We start from the raw sequence: 9,482 nt of genomic DNA on the forward strand, positions 1-9,482 counted from the left end.
GGTCTTTTCCAACCTTAATGATTCTATGATTCTATTCATAAAAAGATTCAGTGGAACTGTGTGCTCACCTCTCCAAAGGTTGTAGTACTAAAAAGTGAGATAGCAAAGTCAGTATGTGTTCATTTCCCAAAAATAAGCTACAGAAATAATTCAGTCTTTTCCAACTTTATACCTACTTGCATGAATTGCTGGCATGTCATATGTTGCTTTGTGTAGGTGGGAACTCATAGAAATAGGAAGTTACCCCACAGGCAAAATGTATTTTGTCCACACCTGTTGATTCTAAGGGAGAAGAGGGACCTTAATAAGATCTGAAATTAATTTTCTTTGAGGCAGACTGGTGGACTTGGACACATTGAAGTTATTTTCTGTGGAAGCCGTGTACAAATTTTCTTTGCAGATCTGAAACCTAGCTCCTCCAAAGGATGGGCAGATGTTGGCAACATATGCAGTTAAACTTTGCTGTCCACGTGCAAGGTATTGTATTTTTCCCCTTTGATCAAAAGACAAGGTCTACCTTTTTTAAAATGCCTTGCTTCTGACAAGTATTTATTATGTGTGGTGAATTAAGAGATCCTACGAAAGTACATGCTGACAATTTAAATGGAAGACACTAATTTACTTCCTGCAAATTTTAACAATAACAAACAGTGAAGAGAGACTGGAAATGCATAGATAGCCTGTTCTAAAGAATCAACTACCAGACGGCTTCCAATCTCCTGTAATAGAGAACATTGACCTTTTCAGAGCTCTCTGTTATTTTGCTGTCTCCTCAGTCCATTTGAACAAATTAAGCTGTAATGAGTTGGGAATGGAATGACCAGACAACTAAAATGTGAAATACTGAAAAGGGTAAAATGTAACATATTGGCGTAGGTTGTAGGTACACCTTATGAGGGATTACAACTGGTACCTCATCCATCTGATTCCATCTGCTCTGGCAGAATAACAATAGAGAACATGTAAATATATCTAAATTGGAGCATCTAGATTTTTTTTTTTAATTCTTTGAATATTCTAGACTTACTTGTGTTTAACTTGCTATTAATTTCTTTTGTTTGTGTTAGATGGCTTTCCCACTTCGACACAATAATTCTGGAAGAAAAGGAAAATCATGTTTACTCAGAGAAGGGAACCAACTAACATATTCAAAATGCAATTACAGAAGGTAAGTGGTGCCCCCCTGTACCTGTTGGAGGAAGGGAAATTGGAGTTTGATTTCAGACTTGAAAACCTGAGATAATCAGTTACATGATACTAGTTTTTTTTCCATGGTATTCATTGAAATTGTTGGTCCCCTTTCACAGATTAAACTTTCCCCTTCACTTTCCTATTTTCTTCTCCTTACCTATTAATGCAGCAGCAGAAGGAGGAATCGTGGATGATAGGAGGGGATTGCAATCACCCGCGTTACAGAATGGCTCATGAGCAGGGCAGCTGATGCTAGAGGTAAAGCGAGGATTGTCTGTTAGACTCTAAACTCAGCACGTGGTAAAGGCATGAGCATTTAAATACTTCTTCAGAGTGACTTTATTGGCCCAACTTAATGGTTTTCTTTCTGGGATTCAGGTCCATAAGTTGAAAATACTTTTTTTTCCATGTCATTGTCACCGCTACTTCATTTGGCAAATAATGACTGTAGTTCAGTGTGGTTCCCACTGACAAACTCCATTTCAGTAACTGCTTTCCAGAGGGTTATTGAGTGACAGCATTATATATTGTTCAAACCAGATGCCAACAGGTGCTTTAAAAAAAAGGCAGTGTTTTGTCATTACTTTTCACCTTTCAGTAGCAGGAGATAATAGAGTTGTATTAGACTTGTATGGCTTCTATTTCATTTGCTGTAACTAATAAAAAGCTACAGGCAACATATTTCAGTTGCAAAAAGAAGGTCGTCTGTGTGCTTTTTTTTTGAGTGGTCATTTTTTCAAACACTTGTTTCATAGTTATGGCCCTAGTGAGTCAATCTTTCATTGCTGTGAGGCCTGCTTTTTGAATCCAACCATACACTCATGAATAATATTATTTTGATGTCCATTTGAAAATATTTTTTCCAGCATTGTTTGTGAATGAAATTTTACAGTAGCCTGTAACAAGCAGTCACAGATCTTGACTCAATGTGCACAGTGTACTTCTTCACGGATCACTGCTCCTTGGTAGCATAATACATAATACTCATAATCCCCTCTTGCTGAAACTGCTAGCCTTTTCACAGTGATGCTCTCTCAGCACTGATGATTGCAGGATCTAGAGGCTCACTGACATAAAGGCAAAGGTTACCATGTTTCTACATACCTGTCTCTTCTGAGTATGTCTTTCAGTTGTTGTCTTCAAGGTTGTTCCAGTACACTGGGCTATTAAGACTTTCCCATTCTCTTTTTCATTCTGGTATGGCATCTCAAATTGCAGTCTGTACAGAAAGTGTGAGATATCTCTCCAGCACGTCGACTGACTCTCTCGGAGAATCTGTATAACATGGTCGCTGCATCATCTGGGAGTTAGAGCAAGTTTTCAAACATATTTTCGCTGCAAAGTGCAGTACAACACATGCAGGTTTGGAGGCATAATACTTAAATAGAAATAAAATATTAGCTCATGTCAGCACATTCCCAAATACTCAGGGTATTCTACTACTGAGACAGATTTTTTTTTTAATATGCCAGATAACAGCGATTGTCAAGTACCCATGTTCTCTTTTTCTAAGTTTCTACATCTGCCACTTATTTAGACACTTCTCATTTTACCCTTTTTGGTTTCTGTCTCTAGGAATGCTTTATATAAGCAGGAAATTAATCTGGTGTTTTGTATTACTTGCAGGACTAGTATCTAGTCTTTACATCCAAGCTATGTCACAAAGTTTTGTTGATGGTTTCCATATAATGCATCTTCTCTAGGCTCTGTATCTCTTGTCTGGATTTACTGTGAAATTCTTTTCTCTTGCTGCAGCCCTAGCATTATCTTGTGTTATGGAAAACTGGCAAGATTGCTGCTGCAGGTGTCATTTTCCAAGACCACAGTTTTGATCATATCACTGTGCTCCTGTACTCCTTATTCACCATGTCAAAAAGTTGGTCCTATCTTCCAGTCTCAGTTCCCAGAACTCCACCTCTGAACACTTGTTTTGATTTTTGTGGTTTTTGATGTTGTTTTCTTATGTTTGAAAGTATTTTTTTTTCCTTTTCCCCCCCCTTTTTTTTACAAAGAAGCTTTTTTTCAGATGAAGAGCAAAGTACAAAGTTATGGACAGATGAATGGCAGCAAAATGACCCTGGGACCAGACTGTTCTGCCTTAGCTCTGCCTCTGTGCTACCCTCCCATTTTTGCTTTCTTTCCTACTGCTAAGCCGTGATACAGAAGCACGGAAATGGCAGCAGTAAATGAAACAAAGCAACCACCTCCTATGCCAAGTGGAGCTATGGCACGGTGCTATGACAATAAAAGCTCCAGTCTTATGCTGTGGAAATGAAGGGGAAGAGGAGGAGGAGAAGATGCAAACCTGGGTCTGCCCAGGAGCACCACTGGCTTCTTTGTCTTTCTCCCCACCTCGGCATGCTCTGTTTCTGCTGAGAAAGCTGCTCTGCCACTATCACAGTGTTTAATTTTGTACATAGAAGAGAGGGTGGTTCAGGACTTGTAACCTCTGGCTGTAAAATACAAGACTTGTTAAAGCACATTGGCGTACTCCCTCAGTCAATTTCCACACTGTCCATTGCACTGTAGGTTTGCAAGTTTTTATAAAAGTCACAATCTGGGCTAAAAGAAACTCTTTTCATCCTTTTTTTCCCGAACAGATTTTATGCAATCTTCTTGATCAATTTCCTCCTCCTGTGGTTCCTAGATGAAATTTTTCCTTGTGTACTACTTGGTGGTTTGGTAACCAGCCACCTTTCTGTTGAAGAAGAAAATTGCCCTGGGAAGAAGAGGACATGTATTAAAGCAATGGACCTAATGTTTGGAGAGCAACTGGGGATCTTTGGGGGTGGAAAGTATGGTTTATTAAATAATAAGTTATTTGTCCACTTTAACAGTATTCCATTTGCCTGAGAAAATACTTGTGAAGAAGCTATTTCAAATTAATTTCTGGGTAATAAAAGCATCCTGGGCTATGAATACAGCAGCTTTGTACTCCTTTTTGCACAGGATTTCCACTCCTTGTCCTGCCAGAGGAAGTATCTTTGAAACCAGAGAATTATGCATGTCGAGAGTCACATGAACATAAGTTCATATTTTAAGAATAATTTGATCTTTCCTCATAATCAGAAGCATCCTTACAACTTCTGAATTGTTTTTGGCCTTTGCAGACTGAAAACAAAATCAAAAAGTCTTTTTTTGGCCTCTCAGGATGACAAGGCAGGGTTTTTCTAATTAAAGAGGTCAGTGGCTTTTGACGCTTCTCTTGCTACGTTGCTCTGCTCCCTAGTTTGGGGCTGAAGACAAACAGGGCTGAGTTGTGAGCTGTGCTGTTAGCACATGCTTTTTGGTTGGAGAGAGGAAACTTGGCAGAACCGCCTTGGCTGGAAGGGTTTCAACCTAAAGCCAAAGACACGTGCTGAAGAAAGGTTTCTCTGAGCATCCACATCTCCACTGTGCCAAGAACACACCATCATTACTCTGCAGTTCCTCCTGCATCAGTTGAGATAAGCCAGTTCTCTTGAATATAAATAGTATTAATTAGTCATTTTCCCTTGACTGATAGGAGAATTCCCCCAAATGCCTTTTCTGTTCTGTTCTTAATTCTTTGATTAATCTGGCATATCTTTACAGCACTTTGGCTATATCCAATGTCTTTTTCAGGAATAAAGAAGCGTGCACTGTCCATCCTCTCAGTTAGGAGCTATGTAGTCGCACAAGCACAGGGCTAAGTCACCCTGGTGAGCTGGATCAGTAAATGATGGGCTCTCGCGCCTGTGTTCACTTCCCTCACACCCACACTCCTCTCCGCATGTTCTCTCTCACGTTGCTCTGGTGCTTGTTGGCAGAGTTATGAGAGAAATCTGGAAGCTGAACTGGCTGTAAAATAATGGTTTTTGTTTGTTTTAAGGTCTTTGTGGGGTTTTTTAGATTAACGTTTTACTGGGTCGGTTCCCTGGCCTGGTTCACTATAAGCTTTACTAAGGCAGAGAGAGGTGAATGTAGATGTGAGGGTTTGGGACTAGGGTATTCTGGCTTCAGGTGCAAGACGTGAAACCATGCTCTTGATTTAAAACCTCTGGGGAAAGAGGAATATGTGAGGGGTTTGGTTTTTTTATTTTGAATTACAAAATTTGACTTGCAACATCTGTATTTGAAGTTACCAACACAATCATTTGCATTGGAGGTAGCATACATCAGATGTTCATGGTGTGTACCATCAGTGGCTGGAAATCATTAAAAGGGAAAAAACCCAAACCACAAACAAACAAAAGGAATGAAGTTGCAAATATCTGAGTCTTTTCTACCTTACCATGTTCTTATTTCAGTAATTTATTGCATCTGAAATTTTAACTGGTATCTACAGTAATTGAAGTATTGTATCTTGACTTCTGGTTGCTTGCATACAATCCCTCTCTAGCACATAGAACAACTGATTAATTTGGAGTACTTGTTCACTTGGTTTTTAATTCCTGACAACCCAAAAATTTTATTTCCGCGATCTGAGAGGACTGTTTCGCAAATTATCAACATGTTTTTTTGGGGATTTTGTATGTTACACAACTACATAGGAGCAGCTGCATGCAAAATACTGTACAAACCAGCTCATTCTTCCTACATTTGGGAAAAGAAGGCAGGCATAGCCATTTTTCCAAACTGGAACAAAATGGAGTATTTTCTTTCTCCCTTCCCTTTAGAAAAGTAGTTCTTAAATACTTATCAAGCCAAAGAGACTTTTCTTTCTGACTGTTTCTTCCAATTCTATTCTGTGGTTTACCTCAGCATCTGATTTCTTTTTCTACTCTCCAAAGTTAAGCCTGTTTTTTATTTAAAAAAAGCAAGCTGAAAGGCAGATTAATGCATTGCAAGAAAGCAGCCTTGTTAATATGAAGAGCGCAGGAAGGTAATTCGTCAGTGATCGCCTGGTCCTGGATGTGATATTTTCTGGTAGCAGCTTTTTCTCCCAGTAGGACTAAGGCAATGTGTAGGGGGTTTTATTATTATTTTATGCCACAACCATCTCATAAAAAAAACAAGACACATTCATTGAACAGAACTGAAATAATCTGTTTGTCCTTTCTGACTGCTTTGCAGGCAAATTCCTCAGCCACAAAATTATTTGCGAAGTGCATTTTTCTCTTTCCCGTTCCACCACATTTTAATTTTTTATGAACTTTTAAAATGTTTGTGTTTCTGTGAAATTCCAGTGCTTTGTGATAATATCTTATGTGACTTCAGCTTTCAAACCCAAGGCAGTGTGGAATCAGTCTTACAAATTATTATCCCTAGCAGATCCCATAGGCAATCTAGTTCTTAGTATTCCTCAGCTTTTATTCAAAGAAATGCTGAATGAGTTAAATAATAACAGAAAAGGTAGACAGAATGAAAAAAAAAACAAAACCACAATATGTAGAGTGCAAGTCAGTGAATAATGAAATGCTGAGACTAGAGGAGAGAAATAAAGGAGAAGATCAGATTATTATCCCTAGCAGATCCCATAGGCAATCTAGTTCTTAGTATTCCTCAGCTTTTATTCAAAGAAATGCTGAATGAGTTAAATAATAACAGAAAAGGTAGACAGAATGAAAAAAAAAACAAAACCACAATATGTAGAGTGCAAGTCAGTGAATAATGAAATGCTGAGACTAGAGGAGAGAAATAAAGGAGAAGATCAGACCCTGCAGGAGAGGAGAGGTATGCACACAGGTTCTGTATGCAGAGTAAGGCGGACATTTTTTCTGTAATATGAAGGAGCCACAGAACTCATCTTCTACCACCTGAAGGCAACGTGAAGGCTGGGCTGCTTCATTTCTGAGCTGTAGCTGGGCAACCTCCGAGGCGGTGGCTGCCCAACAGGGAGCAGAGCACAGGGGAGCATCCCGTTCCCGAAGCACCGGACTGCCTTGGCAGGCCAGGGAACAGCACCGGTCTGTGCTTCAGCCTGACTCTGCGGCTACAGTACAAAGTCAAAGCAGAAAAACAGCTACTCTGCTTCTCACGTGAACCGCAGAGTGTTTACCTCCTTATATACACGTAATAGATAAGTTTACCACTTTTAAATTTTCTATTCTCTTGCTGGATATTTCCTTAGCAGAGCCTTCAAATACACATCAATATCTGGATATATTTCTTCTTATTATTTCATTTATTATTATTGTTTTATTATTGTTATTTTGTCCCTTATTCCATTCAGTAAGCTGTCATGAGCACTTTCCCTTTTCAACTTCAGTTTTCCCTAATCCTAAAACTCCTGCCCCGTCCCCCATGGGTTTAAACAAGTCACCATTAGCAGCCTTAATAACGTGTTATTTCATTAAAATCCTCGAAGGAGAGTTTCCAGCTCCTGCAGGAGAGGGCAGCAGAGATCAGCAAATGCAGAGGCTGGGGGACAGTCACTTGCACTGTGAAATAACGTGAACCAAAAGGTTGGGGTTTTTTTTTTTCCTTATATTCGGTTTTAAACAGTGGCAGCTCCAAGGCACTAGCCAAGCAGGAGCAATCTCAGTTATGGATTTTAGTGTTATTTATAAATAGCTGCAGGCTGTTTGGAAAGGAAGGAAGGACATCGAGAGTACCCAGTGTTCTTATAAGGCAATAAGAAGTAGGAGCTAGGGTTGTTATTAAACATGAGGCCACACCTCACTTGAATCTGTTTTGATTTGGCAAGTAAGAAATGCTTGAAAATGCATTAATAAGTACGATTTAAAACATTATTTTGCATCAAATGCAGAAAGGGAAGCATTTGCTTAAAAACTTGGTGCCTGGTTGTGGTCAAGTCCAGTTCAGTTTATTTCTGTATTAAAGGATTGCCTGTTAATTATTTTCAATAAAGGGGAAATTTGTTTTCTAGAAAATACTGAGAGCAGGCCAGATGCACACAGAAATTACAGAAAGTGCATCCTATGTTCAAGTGACAGAAGTAAACAGTTTCTGCATTTACCTGGAGGATCAGAGGATGCTTGTGCCAATAATCCACAGTAAATTGCTGGCAGCATTCCTGCATACCAGCAGAGATCAGAGTAGCTTATTTTTTGTGTGTATGTGTAGGAAGAAGAAAGGAGCAGATAAAATTTATGACAGGAAAAGTTCTCTCTGATGGTTTTCAAAGACATATACCTCAGCGTTTGCTGGTATGGGTGTTTCTGGTGAGCAGTGAAATGTTGTCTGTGAATTTTAGTATGATTTTAGCATATTTAAGTAAACTAAAAAGTACTGGGAGCACAACCGTTCTGAGGCACCCGTGTGTTTTGGACAACATATATGCTGAAATAATCTTTCGTTGTTGTTATTAAAGCTTATTAACTCTTGCATCACGCACTGAACACTCCTATTGGCTTCATGGCATCCCCTCTGAAGCGAAACCAAACCGAACTGTTTCTCTTTCAATGTGCAGACTTGTCATGTGCTTAAAGCCATGCACGAGATAATTCTGAGCCCAAAGCAGTTTTAGTTCAGCAGGAAGCAATCCCTGCATTTTCAGCTGGAAAACCAACACAGAAACGGGTTTAGTATTTGGTAGAAGCATCTAATATTCATAGCTAGTGATGAGAGTCCATAGTGGTGCTGATTTTTGAGGCCCAGCTCCACAAAGGACATGGTCTCATTCGAACCATGTGCGTATCCCCGTGGAGCTTAGATGGATGACAGGTATGGGGAGGTTTGCTCCTGTGCTTAAAGCAAAGCATCTCACCTGCTAGGCATAGTTCTTCAGAGAACATGGTCAAAAGTGGTAGGAAAACAAGGGCAGCGATGAATCTGATATTGAAAGGACTCTCACCTTTACCCTGACAGCATCTCCGAGGAGCTTGTGCCATCCTCCGACCTCACCAGAACCCCTTCATTTCCTTGCCCTTTTTGTATTGCAGGCTCATGAATTATATGGGTTGGGGACCAAGGAAGGTATATTTGTACCTTGCATGTCATTCACACCATTTCTCAGGAAAGAGCATAACTTGCCAGGAAGAAAATGCACCAAAAAGCCTGAAGACACATACTGTGCAATGTCTTTACACAAGAAGGGTTTATGATGAACATGAAGGTAAGTATTGGCTAATGCTTTCTTTGAATACAGATGATTTATTTTATGAAGCAAGTAATTCTATTTTAAAGCATGGACCGGCTCATGCTCACACCCTGAATCTAGGGATTTAAGAAATGATTATATTATATGGAGCTTGTAGTCCTTATTGAACTGGCCTCCTCCCAGCTTTTAATTCACTCTGGGGTCCTGTTTGGTGTCTGCCCGAGGGACCGGGGATGGCAGTATGTAAGAGCATCACTTGTCTGTGGGAGGCTGGTTTCTGTGGCTGGGGGGGGGGGGGGGCCGGCGGGGGCCCCGAAAAGCCCGGGGG

Source organism: Aptenodytes forsteri, unplaced genomic scaffold (genome assembly GCF_000699145.1).
Source record: "Aptenodytes forsteri isolate BGI_AS27 unplaced genomic scaffold, ASM69914v1 Scaffold15, whole genome shotgun sequence".
Classification (NCBI taxonomy): Eukaryota; Metazoa; Chordata; class Aves; order Sphenisciformes; family Spheniscidae; genus Aptenodytes; species Aptenodytes forsteri.